This window comes from Eleutherodactylus coqui, chromosome 3, assembly GCF_035609145.1.
Source record: "Eleutherodactylus coqui strain aEleCoq1 chromosome 3, aEleCoq1.hap1, whole genome shotgun sequence".
Lineage (NCBI taxonomy): Eukaryota > Metazoa > Chordata > Amphibia > Anura > Eleutherodactylidae > Eleutherodactylus > Eleutherodactylus coqui.
In genome coordinates, this window is record NC_089839.1 from 126,348,388 (window position 1) to 126,366,396 (window position 18,009).

General features: G+C 43.3%; 1 protein-coding gene across 1 annotated transcript in view; it reads left to right on the plus strand.

Moving 5' to 3' along the window:
* Positions 1 to 9,931, plus strand: part of SCAF8 (SR-related CTD associated factor 8) — a 585,772-nt gene extending 575,841 nt beyond the window's left edge. Inside the window, exon 22 of the mRNA XM_066596059.1 lies at positions 9,915 to 9,931. The gene's annotated coding sequence lies outside the window, so the exon portion shown is untranslated. The remainder of the gene's footprint in view (positions 1 to 9,914) is intronic.
* Positions 9,932 to 18,009: the final 8,078 nt, after the last annotated feature.

Genomic DNA, 18,009 nt, shown 5'->3' on the forward strand with positions numbered 1-18,009 from the left:
TCACCAACTTCAGGAAATTTAGATTTCAGATGCAGAAATGCTGCAGAATTTCTATCAATTGGTTTTCCAAATTGCTTAATCAGTCCCAGTTTTCTATGCAGTGGAAGTGAATACTCTTTCAGGATTCACTAAAGGGACATTCACATAGAAAACAGCAGGATTAAGTGACCCAAGTTACATCTCAAGCAATAATGCAATGACCTTCAAACCTCCACACATATTCCAGTTATAGTTTTCATACTGCTAATTTTTGATACATGCTGAATTTTCTGTAATTTGGGGCACTGTGACTGTATCACTTCATTGAAGGGGTTGTGCCAGAATACACTTTTATCACCTATACATATGATCAGTGATAAACGTGTGATCAGTAGGGGTCTCAATGAGGCTGACGGTAGTAGCCGAGTACAAGTGCTTTGCTTTCTCCGGCAGTCCCACTGAAAATGAATGGAGCAGCATGATCGCCACTCCATTAAATTTCCTCCTCACTTAGGGGGGTATAGTAAGCCCACAGTGAAGTGGAGGAGGGGAACATGGGACCCCCGTTCTTGGAATTGGTGGGGGTTTCAGTGGTGGTACAACCTCTTAAATATAGCTGGCAGAAGCCATGCCGACTGCAGTGATCTGTGCCAGTTTATGATAGAGGGCAGTCTCAGGCAAGGGAAGCATAAATGAGCGTATCAGTTTAGGGATCACTATCCATTTGATTTGGACGTCTATGAATAGTCTCGTCTTCCATTTTTTTTCTGCATGCTTCTAGTTGGTGCATTTATGGTTACTATTCATTCCTCTTGCTTCTTACTATCCTGTTCCCTTCAAACTTTCATGTCAACGTTCTGATCATATAAGCTTCCATCCACAAATGAATCTGGGTAGTATGATTGTCCATCAGTGGACGAGCTAGAGGATTCCAAGGCCGTCATTGCCCTATACATGCGAGAGCAGCGACACACCATGCAGACAGTAAAGGGGAGGTTTTAGGGAGTGTAGAGCGACTTTTACTGTAATGTAATAAATAGGTGGTCAGTTTTCTGATAACACAAAATCATTCTTAGAGGTTGTAAAGTCATTATTTATTGCTGGGATATACCATCAGATGGAGCCAAGCTGCACATCTCTGCACAGCGGGTGACCAGGACACCAGTAACTGGAACACAGCGCCACACCAGTGTTGCTGCCCTCCATTCAAGGGGTCCCAGAAGATATACACCAACTAATAATACAGGGATGGCATATCCTAGTGTGTGTATATGTAATGTGTTCATTGCATAATGATCCTTAACAGTGCAATGTCATCTCCTAGATCGGGTCTAGGTAAATCTATTGCACCAGAGCTCCAGTCCTGCAGTCTATGCCTCTAATGTTGGCTACACGACTGTCTGACCACTTAATGTATATGGCAGCACTCGACTCTCCTCTGACGGCAGATGTCAGGGGAGATAAGAATCGGGCAGCTGGATTTCAACATTCAAGATCCTTTTATTTCTGGTGAGATTAGCAATCTCAGAGATGTCCGGTAACAAATTATTCCCCTATCTTTAGAGCACATGCCAGCTCACCAAGTTGTGCACATGTATAGGGAGGTTAGAAGAGATAAGTGGAGGAGCGTTTGGTTGACAGCTATCTAATATATATGGCCAGACTTACACAATTACCTTCATTTTGTACATAGCAGGAAATTATATATTTTGCTAGCTTTTTAACAATTCATGTCACTTTCTTCACTTTTAGCATGGCAGACTGATTGCAAAGATTTATAAAGCTGAATGGGGTTGCTTCTGCTGGCACTATTCATATGAATGGGACGGCCGCTGAACTTTTCATAACAAATCTGCTGCTTGTGAGCTAAACTCTTCAGGAGTATGTGCTATAAGTGTACAACGCATTACATGTGCATGGTGCTCAACAGGTTAAAAGGGGTATTCCCTTCCTGTAACAACATGGCATATTGCTGTCATGGATTTATTTGGGATCCACGGCGTAATCAATAGGAATGTTTGCACCCTTCCTGATTCATGTTCAGAGACTGCGCACAATGGAAGAAATCACACAGAGACAGACTGTCAGTGTAGAAAGTCTTCCTGGATTCTGCTTTATTAGTTGGCGTATAGCATGTTTTATAGCATTATGAGTTAACTGCCCTTTATGGGCATGCCAGAAGCAATACGTGATTAGGAATCAAAGCATGGGATTGGGTGGACCAATTAAGGTCTTCTTACATCCGGTCCTTCGTGAGCTTCTGTCGTCATGGACGTCTGACATCACATGGTTTCAGGTGGAATGCGGGGACATCTTAGGTGTTCGATGAAGGGGGCAGGGGCGGGGTGATCGGTGTGTCGTCAAATGACGCCTGAGGTTACATGCGAACAAACTAAAATGTGCCCTGAGGTTATATCCATGCATTTCTTTCAAGCTGCATATTCTGATAACGGTTAGCAGAACAGGATATGGCCTGCAGATTCCGTTCTGCTGGCTCAGACAGTGAAATAGACATTTTACATTATATATCCTCCACAAACCCCCCTTGAAACTGTCTGTTTCACTAACTGTCTCTACACTTTCCCACAGTCCTCACCAGTGGACACTCCTCGGCAACCCAAATCTAGGCAGGCCCTTCGAGCCAACCAAGGCAAGCTCTCCGAGCCAATCACGGGTTCTTCACAGCCCTTGCGACTGGACCACAGCTAGCCCGTTGGTCCTCCATAGTCACTGACTCATAATCCCAAGGAGGGTGTTCAGGTCCTAAGGCTGGAGTCTGTTGTAGACAGGAGTCAGAGGCTTCAAGGGGGTGTGAGGCTTGTTTACATTCTTTGAGGACACGTTCAGCAGGTTCATGGTTGGGGCAGCACTGGCAGCAGCAGTTTCACAGGTCCTCCGAACACAGGGGATTATACAGCAAGCTACAACAATAAAGATAATTAATACACACAAGACAGCGATCCCCACTTGGGCTCTACTACCATGGGTGCTAGCTGGTCAGCATTTCCCTGTAAGGTATCTCTGGTGTAATTTACAAATCTCTGTTGGTTATAATAGATAAAGTTTATCCAATCTACATTTTTATTAACAATGACAATGGTAAATATCGACTCCCATCCTGCTTTAACCTGATCCCTGGCTATGTATTCATCTGATACCCCCCTAGGCACCCCTGTGGTATCTATGTACACGTGGGGGTCAAAGCTACCTCCTGGGGTCTTGAATTCTCTTTTTTGTTTGGTGTGGGGGTTTGTTCTCTGAGGCATCTGTATTGTCGAGTAGTCTGTGTAGGGGCATTAAGGCCTTCTCAAGGGCACATTCTCCAGTCCAGTCCCCAAGTCTGGTGCGTATCTTCCCGTCACCAAACACACAATAGACATCTCCTAGGGACTGGACTTGTCCTCTTGCTGGGGTTCCATCTTTCCGGGAGGCGCAGTACCTCGGATTCCCTAGGAATCTACCATTGCCATAATTGACAAAGCAGGTGTAGTTTCCTGGGTATATCACAATCCCCTCCCCTGGGCGCAGTACTTTAGTAATAATAGGGTACTCTGTTTTCCATCTTTCACAGCCTAACCTATTGGTGGTGGTGTTGGTATAGAGGCTGAGAAAACAGTTCTCATGGTCCTCTGGGAGCTCAAAAGTGACAGTTCTAGCACTGCCACAGACATAACAACCAGTCTGGTTGTGTGTGCCTGCATTGTACTTCATCCATTCTAACCACAGGTTGCGGTCAGAATAGCCAGTCTCTATGGCCATTGTATCCTTAGGAGGCAGAGCCTTCTTGCAATCGGAGGCCTAGATCCAGGAGTTTCTCCCATCTAGTTTAACTGGTAAGGACCATCGTATTTGGGCTCAAATGAGTGTTTTCTAACAATTTTTTTCACATAGACCCAATCTCCGGGGAGCAGGTCATGGGTCCCTGTGTCAATCTCTGAATCTGAAAGGGAAAAAAACACTCGAGAATATACATTAGTTAGGTGTTTTGTGAGAGCAATAACACAGTTTGTCAAGCTACCATGCTGCATCTGGAATTATCACGGTAAATACAATCCTAACCTTTGGGGCCGACTCAAAAAGTACCTCATATTGGGCTGAGGCCACTTCTGTTATGTGTATACCTTTCGGAGAAGAGTACCAAGGGGAGGCACTCGTACATGGTCTACTGAACTCTACCATGGTCTTCTGGATTGTGGTTTCTATGGCACCATTTAAACTTTCTGGTCTACCACTGCTTTGTGGATGGTACGGAGCATAAAAGGCCAGTTCGATTCCCAACACTTTCATTACTTTCTGCATCATGTCTCCCATGGAGGGAGTACCTTGGTCACTCTCAGTTGTCTCCGGTACCTTGTACCTAGATACCACCTCAGAGGTCAGTTTTTGTTGGTGGCGTTTGTGGGTGGGTATGCCAGACTGGTTACCCTGAGAACAGGTCTAGGCAGACCAGACCGACCTTATACCTGCCCACCCTTGGCAGTTGGAAGTAGTCTACTTGAAGATGCTGGAACAGGTAGTCAGGACGAGGGGTGCACTGCGTGGGAGCCTATACAGACTTACTCACATTGGTCTGTGCACAAATCAGGCAGCTCTGTGTGTGTGGCTGCCGTGATGCTAAATCCTGGTGCAGACCAGTGACTAGCGACCACAGTTGTTTGTGACAGGTGTGTATTTCCATGGGAGACCGAAGCCATGGCCATGACGAGATAGGGGCCTGTGGGAGACAAGGCTAGCTAGTGCATAGTCATGTCTATCAATCTGAAAGGAAAAAAACTATCAGGTGATTATTCCCACTTTTCCCTCATTTCTCTAGAGGCAGCAAGATAGCTGGACAGGGGGTGTTGTAACGCTGGCCCGTTGAGTGGCATGAGCAGGGTGCACTGTAGGTAAAAGTGAAGCAAAGTCGTAGCGAAAACTACGACAGTGTTCTAAATTTATTTTTTCCTCTGCTGCTAGGTATGCACCTAACTGAGCAAAAAAGGGCTAATGGACGGCACTCAGTCCAAGGTTTGCCTGTTTCCTCCATTGCCTTTTGTATCTTAAATTTCAGGGTACCGTTCATCCTTTCTACTTTCCTACTACTCTGTGGATGGTAGGGTGTGTGAAAGGCCTGGGATACACCCAGAGCAGACATGAAGTGTTGCATTATTTCACCTGTGAGGTGTGTACCTTTGTTTGAGTCAATTACTTCCAGTACTCCGTATCTGCAGATTACTTCATTCATGAGCTTCTGTGTGGTTACCTGCTCATTTACCTTGGTAATAGGGTAGGCCTCCAACCTAAAAAGATATCAACAACAACAAGCACATATTCATACTTTCCAACAAGTGGGAGGTGAATGTAGTCAATTTGCAATCTCTGGAATGGGTAGAGTGGTCTAGGTAAGTGTTTTTGTGGTAACTTTACTTGTGCCCTGGGTTGCCTATGGCACAGATCATGCAAGACTGGACAAATGATGCAACAGCTACAGAGAACCCAGGAGTCACCCGTCCTCATTCAAGCACCGACATCATTGCTGCTTTTGATAGGTGCGTCTTTCCGTGCATCAGTTGGGCCATTATGGGGCACAGGTGCCGTGGTAGGCAAGTTCTGTTGACTGTTTGACATATGCCGTCCTGTTCTGTTGCTCCCATTTTTAGTCCATTTTTCCTTTTCTTCCTTGCTGGCTTGTAACTGTAAAGTCCTTAGCATATTAATGTCCAAAGTTTTGTCAATGTCCAAAGTTTTGTCTCTGACTTAGGCTGTCAGTATCTTCTTTTCTTCCACGGCTTGAGGGCCGCTGCCTTTGCTGTGCTTTCTATGATGGCGTTGCCTTTTGCTTCTCCAGTGTAGGAATTGGTGTGAGCTCTCCACTTTGTCAGGTAGAAGTAGGACCTCCAAGAGACTCTGCACCGCTGCACCATTCTTAATTGGCTGTCCTGCTGAGGTAAGAAAGTGTCTGGCCTTCCATATTGGGCCGTAATCATAAGCTATGCCAAATGCATACCGGGAATCAGTGTGAATGTTTGCCGTCTTACCTTCTGCCACTCTACACGCCCCAGTGAGGGCCTTCAGTTCCGCTTCTTGTGCTGTGACATGCGGAGACATTCTGCTTTTAGGACATCTTGTTGTGTGACCACTGCATATCCGGTGTGAAGTCGTCAATCCTCACCCTGGTATCTTTGATGGATGCAGATAAGGCTTGTAGGATGTCATCGCCAATAACAGAGACATGAGTTATATCAGGGCACAATAATCCACAAACATCTATCCATATTTGAAATGGGATATCCTTTAAGCAAATTCATTATTAATCTAATCCTGCCTGCAATATCTCATCGAATTTGAGACAAAAAAATTTTCCTGGCTGCCCAAGATTCTCATCCCCTCCTTTGTGGACAAGAAAGGAATGACCCATTACGTACTTTTACATCATCTAGCTCCACCGCTTTGATCCTAGCTGTTCACCTACTTCTCTATGCTTTCATTTGGAATTTGCAGTCTTCAAATTCACATTACAAACAAGTAAAGTCTTATGCAAAGGGGTGAAAAAAACTTTTATCCCCAGTCAATAGCTGCATCACACATTTTACATTAATCACAGCCTGAACATGGATCATTAACTCTCATCCATCCATGCAGTCAAGTCTGTCTCCCCACACACACACAAACATCACACACAAGACAGAGAAAGGGGAACTGACCCTTGGCTGCAGGGAGAAGGGCAGTTCACGTAGTAGGATGCACAGCAGGACATACAGATATGGCTGTAACAGGCAGAACACAGAAAAGGAGTGTGATTAACAAACAGAAATCAGTTTAAAGGCATTGAGGTGTTATACTGTTATAAAGTACATGATTCTATTAAGATGAGATTGAGAATCAGTGCTATTTTTGACAAATTGCGTGAAAAAGTTTGCTGAGTGACTGAGATATTATTCTCTCTTCCTTATTTATTGAAGCGGTTATATGCTATATTAAACACTAGTGTCTTTGGAATGCGTTGGGTATGGTGATGTTTCAGATCCCCTCCCCTCCCTCTGACTGACATTCCTGATAAGACAGGGAACTTCTAACGTCTAATATGTAACTACTATGTTGTAAATTTACTGACAGTTGTGACTACTTAACACTGTATGTGATTGGAATTGAATTTGGGGATTTAGCAAACAGATGTATTTTCCGGTGTGCATGGTGGACTATGTAGCTGGTTACCTTCTCTGTCTTTCACCCTGAACAAAGAGTTAAGTTCGAGAATGACAGCTCCCACCTTTGCAAAATAACTCTGTTATCTCTCTGTGAATATGAAACACAGACTGAACAAAGTTGTTTTAGTTTAACTATTCCCTGCAGTTAAACTCGTAAATAAGAGAAAACATATGCTAGGAGTTTCTGACAACACAATATTTTCTGCATTTTTAACCCTTGTATTCTTTCTTACACTTGTATGGAGGAGACTAAAACGTACAACAAAGATTAGATTACATAACATCAAGGCATACAAGACAAACAGTAGTAGTCATTTGTCACATAATTGTCCACAGATTCTCCATGAACTTGCTTCCTCTTCTACCGCTGGGGTTTAATGCTCCTGTTTACTGACACCCCACTTGCTCTAACAATTTAGTACATCACTGAACGTCCATTTGTGACCTCAGACCCCAGCAAGAATGTACCTTAAAATTCCTATCTTTCCTGCCTTCTAAGACAGTATAATTCATTAGATTCATTATGAGTTTCAAATAAAAAAAAAACAAAGCTACTCTCCAAGGTTAGTATCACATTCTTCTCTCCGTTCTTATCTCATGAGACCCTGAGAAGTTAGGAGACAAGGAGGGGGGGTTGTCTCAGCCCGCAGCTTCAAGTAAACAGTCTTTCTCTCACTAAAAGCAAGCTCGGTTAACCATTTGTGTATATATATATATATATATATATATACACACATATACATCCATATCTATCTACCTAGTATTATACGCCTTTTTCCTATATATCTATAGGTGACACAATCACCCTCTTGCACTGTATATATATCTATTATCACGTATTGATCCTCTCTCTCTCTCTCTCTGCCATCAAATTTCATGCCTTGTAACCTTTCTTTCCATTATGTTTGTTCCCCATATTTCTCAGGAGCAACTAGGCGGGTCTCTCACCAACTGATCGTCAAGGTATAGACAGCCTATCTCCTGTATGACGATCACATTAACGTTCAGTGGACACTCTTCCGATGCCGGGCACAATATATCTGAACTTTCAAACAATTCAGCAGCAACCCAGTTTAGCAATCTGCCTTCACTAGAAGGGATCCAATAATCCACATTTAACCTATACACATAACCTGCGGACAGCCCTCTACCAGTGGGCAAAACTCACAACGAGCCACTGTGTACGGTGCATCAATCTTGGCTATAACCCACCCAATTCGTACTTATTGCCAACAGCATCCCTTCTTACAGATTGAGCAGGGCATACACATAGACGGAGCACTAGTACAATTGGGGTTGTCTCATTGTCCTCCCGGGAGCAACCAGGTTGATCTATTTCAACCCTAACACCATCTGGCAGTACCCTCTATCTCCCCGGAGTCAACTATTGCTCCCCTGGAGAACAGTCTGCCAGGACAAATTCAATAAATTTTACCCTCCCCCTGGAGAGTCTGTTGACTCTGCCGATTAACCAGTACTGCCATACAACAGGCATGCAAACCATTCCTTTTAAAATATGACAGGTTCTGTGTTGCATGGTCAAGACTTAAGGTACCTGTCTGATGGATCTGGATTGACCGGATGGGGCACGGTCACACAGACAAGCCTGGAACTGGCCACACAGGTATAGATAATTAATTTATCTTAACGTGCTCAGATTTTTGGTTGGGCCAGTCAGGTCCTAGGATTGCTTCATGTGTCTGAGTCCTTTCAAGGTCCGGTCGCGTCCGGATCCAAATCGACCACGGCCCCACATAGGGCGCCAGCTGTCGTGGATTTATTTGGGATCCACGGCGTAATCAATAGGAATGTTTGCACCCTTCCTGATTCACGTTGAGAGATTGTGCGTGCAATGGAAGAAATCACACAGAGACAGACTGTCATTGTAGAAAGTCTTCCTGGACTCTGCTTTATTAGTAGGTGTATAGCATCTTTTATAGCATTATGAGTTAACTGCCCTTTATGGGCATGCCAGGAGCAATACGTGATTAGGAATCAAAGCATGGGATTGGGTGGACGAATTAAGGTCTTCTTACATCCGGTCCTTCGTGAGCTTCTGTCGTCATGGACGCCCGACATCACATGGTTTCAAGTGGAATGCGGCGACATCTTAGGTATTTGATGAAGGGGGCAGGGGCGGGGTGAGCAGAGTGTCGTCAAATGACGCCTGAGGTTACATGCGAGCTAAGTAAAATGTGCTCTGAGGTTATGTCCGTGCATTTTTATCAAGCTGCATATTCTGATAACGGTTATCAGAACAGGATGTGGCCTGCACATACAGTTCTGCTGGCTCAGACAGTGAAATAGATAATCTGCGAAAGTCCGACTTTTGGGGATCTGACTGATTGGCAGATTGAAGAGGCTGCAGCACTGCATCCCATTATCATGTTTACCCCACAGCGTAGTTCCAGGAACCCAATCTTGCAAGAGCTACAGCTGACCCTTTCTAATTAAATGGGGCCTTGCTGCAAGTTCTATGCGCAGCGGGTGACCAGGGTGCTTCTGTAAAGGGTAAAGCAGTGAAAGGGACGCAGCTATACACGGCCACTGCTGGTCCTACTGGAAACGTAATACTTATAACATGCGTGTTATTAGTGGTGTCATCAGACTTTTCTTTTTTAAGCTACGTAATAAAACTGACTCGTCCTTTTAATCATTTTGAATCTGTTGAAGCAAGTATGTCCTCTTATATGCCTTGTCCCACATAATACATTGCTGAAATAGAATGTTTTCTTTCTCCATAATTAGGTGGTGTTCGTTTCTTGGAAATTGTAGATTGGAATCAGCATCAATATGGCCAAGACAACGTGATTACATGGATAGTGTAAGTTTTTAATAATTCTATTGAGGTCATTAATTAATTACTCATGACAATAAAGTAACATTAATATGTAGTAATGTTAGAATGATTTACGGAGGTTTGAAAGTATTGTGCAGTTTTGTAATTCCCTAAAGCACTCTCTAGGAAAAATCATCGGAACCGAATATTTCATAAAATGATCATGCTGATAAGCAAAAAAGGAGTTGGCAAATGATGTTTAAAATCTTACATTTCTGCGCACAATCTATGTTTTAACCCCTTGAGTGGCGGGTTTCCTACCACCCTGTCGTGCCCACCAGGGCAGGTTTTTTTAAAATGGTCTAATCATTGAATTTCAACTAATTTTGCAGTTGCGTCTCAAGAGCCATAACTTTTTCATTTTTCCATTGACATGGCCATATAAGGGCTTGTTTTTTGCGGGAGAAGTTGTGATTTTTTAAACAGGGGGAAGGAAAAAAAATGGGGAAAAAAGAGAAAAAGGGGCCATGTCATTAAGGGGTTAAATAATGTATTAACTTCCTTCTCTGGGTCATTACGATGCAAGGATACCACATGTGTGATTATATTTTTGATTTTTTACAAAGTTAAGGGAGACAGGTGTTTTTATTATTTTTTTTATAATTTTTTTACTTTTTTTTATTTATTTATTAATTTTTTTGTCCCTTTAGGGGACTTCCACAGGGACCCATTCAGGACCCCTGATCACATTCCGGGGGTCCAATGGTGACAGCCCTTTACATGCTGCAGTGACAGCCCTTTACATGCTGCAGTCACATAGACTGCAGCATGTAAAAGGTTAACACAGCAGAGATCGGAGGTTTTCTCTGATCTCTGCTGTAAGAGCAGGTACCTAGCTGTCCTCTCACAGCCAAGCACCAAGCTCTCCCTGCGACAGAGACCATCGGCTTGGTTCTGACAAGCCGATGGTCTCTATGGCAATCTGTAAACAAAGCAGGAGATTGCCGGCATATCGGCAATATCTTCTGCTGGTTTTTCATAGCCCTTGCTTTGTTCTCTGTGGGACAGTGCAGGCAGAGCACAATGTCACAGCTTGTGGCATTGTGCTCTGCAGCTCCCATAGTGATACATAGCCCGGAAATCTTCCGGGCTATGTCGCTATGAGCAGTGGAGCTCAACCCGGAAAATTTCCGGGCGTGTCACTCAAGGGGTTAAAGCAATATCTTTATATAAAGACGAAAACCCTCACTGACTAACTGTTTAACCACTGCTTCTCTAACTTCCCGGTGTCGTACAAACGTGAAATTTGGCAGGACAATTCTTTCGGTACTGATAGGAAAATTAAAGTAGTCACAACTTGATTATTCAATTCTAAGTGCAAAAGTAAGTGACCCCCTATTTAATGTTTTTAATAACACACATCTCTACCGCAGAAATTTGCCACTACCATTCTTTTCATCCTAAATAGGAAAATTAAAGTGGTCGCAACTTCAATATTAAATTCTAAAAGTGAAAAACTGTATAAAAATCTGCCATACATGACATAGTTCTTTTTTCAGAAACCATAAAGCCTAGGGAAACAATTTGTATAATCAATAAAATCTACCTCACCTCTATGTGTATACACTGAGGAGAATATAACTGACCTCTGTGTGTATATTGTTACGTTGTGGGCAAATAAGCACAGGGCCAACACGAACATGCCCAAATGGGTCTGGGTATAACACAAAAACAGGGACCTAAGACGGATTACAGACTGGACGTGCTGACGGAAACATCAACTGGACAGAGAACTGCATACTGTGGACTGGACTGACGGACAGACACAACACTGGGACTGACAAATGTCCAAAACACTCACCTTGCCATACCTATAAGCAGATGATATAGCTATAAAAGTTCAAGGTATTGGTTCATATATTGGCCAAAATACTTAAGCCCGCAAGCCGCGATCAAAGCTCCTCGTTGTCTTGCGCGTACCTACACTAGCAAGACAACATATATCAGAGGACCCTAAGGGCCACCCTAGCCCATATATGGCAAACAAACTCAGCAGGATAAAGCAGAGACAAACTGACATAAACCTGACAGAATATAAACGTAAGAATGGACATGAAGCAACAAGACACAAGTCACACGGCAAGCTGTACAGAACAGACAACAGGATACTAGTCACACAGCAAGCTGCAACGGACAAAGATACATGACTTTTCACCCTGAACAATAAACAGACACTGACAGAAGCTAGGTATATATGTGAGCAAAGACCCGGGGGATTGGCTAGCAGGAGAACACCACACCCAGCCAGCTTAACCATTCCACACCTGAAGGGCTCTTTCCCACGAGCGTATATCAGCCCGCCGTTTTCACGGTCGGCCAATATACACTGTGATCCAATGCATCAGATCACATGGTCGTATTCCCGCAACGTAAAAGCGCTCGGCCGGCCAATATACTGAAGAGAATATAACTGACCTGTGTGTATCTATAATGAGAATATAACTGACCTCTGTGTGTATATACTGAGGAGAATCTACTTCACCTCAATGTGTATATTCTGAGGAGAATCTAATGCTCCTCTATGTGTATATACTGAGGAGAATCTACCTCACCTCTATGTGTATATACTGAGGAGAATCTACCTCACCTCGATGTGTATATACTGAGGAGAATCTACCACACCTCGATGTGTATATACTGAGGAGAATCTACCACACCTCGATGTGTATATACTGAGGAGAATCTACCTCACCTTGATGTGTATATACTGAGGAGAATCTACCTCACCTCGATGTGTATATACTGAGGAGAATTACCTCATCTCGATGTGTATATATTGAAGAGAATCTACCTCACCTCGATGTGTATATACTGAAGAGAATCTACCTCACCTCTATGTGTACATACTGAAGAGAATATAACTGACCTCTATGTGTATGTACTGAGGAAAATCTAACTGACCCCTCTGTGTATATAATGATAAGAATCTTACTGACTTCTATCTGTATATACTGAGGAGAATCTAACTGAGCTCTGTGTGTATATACTGAGGAGAATATAACTGACCTTTGTGTGTATATACTGGGGAGAATCTACCTCACCTCTGTGTGTATATACTGAGGAGAATATAACTGACCTCTATGTGTATATACTGGGGAGAATCTACCTCACCTCTATGTGTATATACTGAGGAGAATCTATGTCACATCTATGTTTATATACTGAGGAGAATTTACCTCACCTCTATATGTATATACTGAGGAGAATCCTTAAGGGTAAAAAGTGAGGAGAATGGGAGGGGTGGTAAATTCTGCAGAGGGATATCAATACATGGAGTCTGAGGAGAATCTAACACTCCTCTAGGTGTATACATATTTTATTCCTTGGTTCCTCTGAAGTAGCCACAGCTTCACAAAATTTTCCATGTGAACAACCAGTAAACACCTGTACCAAATTAGCTCGGGCAAAGCCGGGTATATCAGCTAGTACTGTATAACTGGAAAAGTGAAAGAGAACTTCCAATAGAATTTAGTGGGCATGAAACAGGAAAAAAAATTCCAAAACTCCAGGAAAGAGCTCTGCACAACACATTTTATAATGAACAAATAGATATCGTGCTAAACAGTGTTTCCCATCTGAGACAGATATGGCATGAAAGTCTGACAGATGCAAATTCCACCTCTAGGACCCCCTCTCTCTAGTTCTGACCCCCCACCCCCACCCCAGCCAATGGCCCGCATGAATGTGGTGGCTGGAGATCGTCTGGAATTACAGAAACAGCCAAGTAGGCTGCCTTACACTGTTTATGTAACTCCCATAAGAGTTAATTGGGGTGATGGAAACAGTGTGACACAGAGCCCTACTGTGTCACCCTTCGGGAAGCTTCACACGAATGCATGCCCAAAAATGCTCGTCTCAGCAAATCTGGTTCCAGTGCATATTTGTGTGTGGGTTCCCGGGGTAAACACCTCTATAAATAAGCTGAAATGTCTTCTCATACTGTGTAAGGAATCTTCCTTGTGTTATATTTTCATTGTCTAATTGACTGATACAGGACAGAAGTGTGCTGGTGTTTAAGTAACTGTTATTGTGATGTCTTGTGGTTAATGTGTTTTAAAGGTGTTTCCAAAACTTAAAAAAAAGTTAGGCTGAGAATTGTGTAAAAGAAGGTAAAATAGCTACCCCAGCAGCTCCCCGTAGAGCACATGAGCACGGTGCCTGCTGCTCGGGACCCAGGAGAAGCGGTAGATGACATTGTGCACGTGACTGCTGAACCAAATACAGGTTTCAGCTGTGATTCTTCAGTGGCCACTGAAGCCTGTGATTGGCTGAGCGGTCACATGCACATAGAACGGCACATAACCACCAGCATGCTTGTTCTGGGTTCTAAGTGGCAGGCACCGGGGCTCCAGCGCTGGATGGGAGCCGCTGGAGCAGGAGAACATCTCGTTTTCCTTTATTTTTTTCAGATGCTGCTAAAACACCTAAATGTACAAGTATTTTATAAGGCACTTTTAATGTTTAATTGAAAGCCTTCTGAAAGAAACACCCAACAAAAATGCTATAGCTTCAGCTTGCTGCATTCTTAAAAAATGATACCGACCACCCCAAAAATTCAATATCAGCATGCATGTGCCAAATATGTGAACATGCCCTTAGAGTTAATATCATGTGATATTAATAATAGCATCATAGCTACATAGAATAGTTATCACAACCAATTACTAGTTTTATTGTCTAGTTCAACTTTAATAATGCTGTTGTACAACTGAAGTATTGAAAATTTGAAGGAAACCTAGATGTCGGTCTTACCAGCAGTACCAGCTTTTGTCCCTTAGATGGTACTGTGTCTAATGTTTAAAGCAAGCTCTGAAAATTGTGCACTTCACTCCATAAACGCATTTCACACCCACATATACATCTCCTGCTCTGCAGAAGTAGCCTTTACAAAGCTGCAGAGCGCCTATGCTATTACAAAATAACAGTGTTAACATTTTCTAAATAGTAACAAAATTATTAGAAAGAAGACCTAAATTATCTAGTAGAAAATAATGTTGCAGTAATGCTGAGAGAAATTCCAGGAGGGCAACTTGTAAAAATTGTATTAAATATTGTATTTTATTTGTGAAATGATACAAATGTGCAGTATAAATAGTATAATTTAGGACATATTCAGACCCAATGTACCTTTAACTTAAAATGAGTCAGACATGCGGCAAATAAAATGTCCCTTTTGGTTCTTGTTTGCATTTCCTAGTCTCTCAACTACAGAACAGCAATCTACAATATAGTTATCAATTCCAGAGATTCTGCAAAAAACGCTGGTAAAAAAAAGATCTAAATAAATAAATCATCCTCACTAATATCCAGCTGTATGTCATTAGCAGACAGCACAGTCTTTAGATGGAGGGAGGTAATTATTATATGGTAATACAGCAGGATTTGTTTCAAAGCTATGAACAAAGAAATGCAAATTAAATTTTTAACCTGTTAATCGTGTGAAATAATAAATCAGACAGAAATGGAATGAAATCCCGGGAGCTCGTCAGCAGGGATTAGGATTTCATATTGATCTCTACCTGCTTCGGTATTTCTTAAGCTCCTAGCAGTTTGCGTAGCACAAATGTCCCTGTCACAGACACAACAGCATCTGGTGGAGTCACTCCTGCCACTCTACAGAGGGACTTGTGCTGAAGACAGGTGAGATTGAAAGGAATAATTTGCTTCTCCCGGCACATGCGTGGGCACCACATCCCCAACATGTTCTGACTCATGTACGATGCAATCTCCATTTTCTTTCTTTGACACTTTACTGTATAATCATTGACTTCTAAATAACTGGTTTGAAAATATCCTCCATCCTAATATGGACGCGTGACGAAGAAGACTTTTCAAGTTGTTATTTATAGGCTATTTTGTTCTCTCTTCATACGTAGTGACCATCTCTTAACCAGGATTATTACTGTAATCAGATGCTTATTCCTACAGTATTTATGGCAAATATATCTGTAATCCAGTTTGTTTAAAGGTGTGTGACCGGAGCTAAAAAAAAGTTTGAGGTTATTCCAAAAACAATGCCACATCTGTCTGGTATTGTAGCTCATCCTCATTCAGGTGAGTAGTATTAAACTGTAGTACCAGACAGCCCACTGACACTCAAGGAGCTGTTTCTAGAAAAAAAAACTTCCACCTTCTATAATTGCTGCTTCTGTGTACCGACCTCTGCCTTCCCCTGACTCTGCTACCTGTCTGCTCCTTTGTACCGCAACCAATACCATCAGTGAACCAACCTCTGGTACCCCTGACTACGATACCTCATGAAAATACATCATGAAAATCAGACAAATACTCAGGACAACCCCCAATTTATCAATTCCCGAGTGGACCAATCAAATCAGGGATTGTGCAGTGCCAACCAGGGCATACCAAGCACTACATCAACAGACATCCTTTCCATTACCAAGAACGACAGGTTCTCAGAATGGAGAACACCCACAGTGAACTGTAATATGGGAGTCCTCCATTGTAGAACCCCTGCAGACAGAGGGGTAGAATCAATACTAGTGAAGCGAATTGGAATCTTTAACGCCGAGAATTCAGTTATCAGAGGTCTGACAAAACTTAAACTAATCAAATTGGCAGCACCCAAATCAATAAAAGCTTGACCGGACCGAGTGAAATTCCGGAAGCCAATCTGACAAGGCACCAACAATTTAGGGAGTACCTGTGATCCTAGGCGATCCTCCCAAAGATCGCCTAGGATCTGAAGTTTTCCGCCGGTTCAGACTGATGTTGTAGACGCTTCTAAGGACAGGTCGCTACACGATGTCTGGCTTTCCCACAATAGAGGCAGAGGCGATGAGTCATCCGGAACCGTCGCTGTTTCTCAGGACCTAGTTGATCCACTTCCATAGGCTCGGCACCAGAAGTTGGCATGGGAGAAGTGGGAGCGGGTCTGCCGGATTTCCTAGCCTTACGGGCTTGACGTTCCTCTTTTCTAGATCTCAGCCTCCTGTCAGCTTTGACCGCCAATTCCATCGCATCATTGAGTGTCACAAGAAGAAGACCCAACAAAAACACATCTTTAAGGGCGCTATTGTTCCAAGAGGTGTCACCTGCATACAGTCTAAATTTAGAGCAATAGTCCTCTACCCGTTGCTGCTCCTGATGTAGAGACATGAGATGGTATACCGCCAACCCTGCACGGTTCGACTCATCAAAAATACCTCCAAGTTCCCGAAAAAACAAATCAGCTGACTGTAGGCAAGCCAAACTCTCAGGTAAGGAGTAGGCCCATGTCTGAGGGAGACCCCGAAGTAAGGACATAATCAATCCAACTTTCTGGGATTCTGAGCCGGAGGAGCGGGGCCGCATCCGAAAATACAATCTACATGCCTGCTGAAAAACAAAAAACTTGCTCCTCTCCCCCTAAAAATACCTCAGGAAGCGGACACTTGGGCTCAGGAATAGAAGGGGCGGTAGATACATGCACTAACTCCCGCTGCTCCTGGGCCACCATGCAACCGGACAGGTCTTGGATCACAACCACTAAATCCTGCAACTGACTTGAGAGGGTACTCATGGCCTCTATTGGAGAGCAATTTTGAGGGCCAGTTATTATGTTACGGTATACTACCCTTGATACGCCAGCCCGGGTGCCCTAGATCTCACCCACAACCCCTGTCCCTGCCTACTTGCCTCCACTCCTGGCTAACCCCAGGCGGGCAACTGGGCGGCAGTCCCTACTCCTACTCTCACTAGGGACCGAAAAAGGGACGCTGGCATACCTGGATAGAAGGGTAGAATACCGACAGAAAAGGCAGATGTAAATAACCAACACGAACAATACTAAGCAGAACTGAGGCAGATAGAAAAACCTGGCGGATAATAGCAAAGTATAGCATACAAGATGACAGAAGCAGGAGACCAACAGAGGCAGAGTAGCTAGAACACTGAGGGAAACCAATAACTGGCAGTGATTGCCAGTCTCTGCCCGACCTTCAAACAAAAGCCTCCGCCCAGGGGCGGAGAGAGGGAAACAGCCAACTCCCAACCGAACATAAT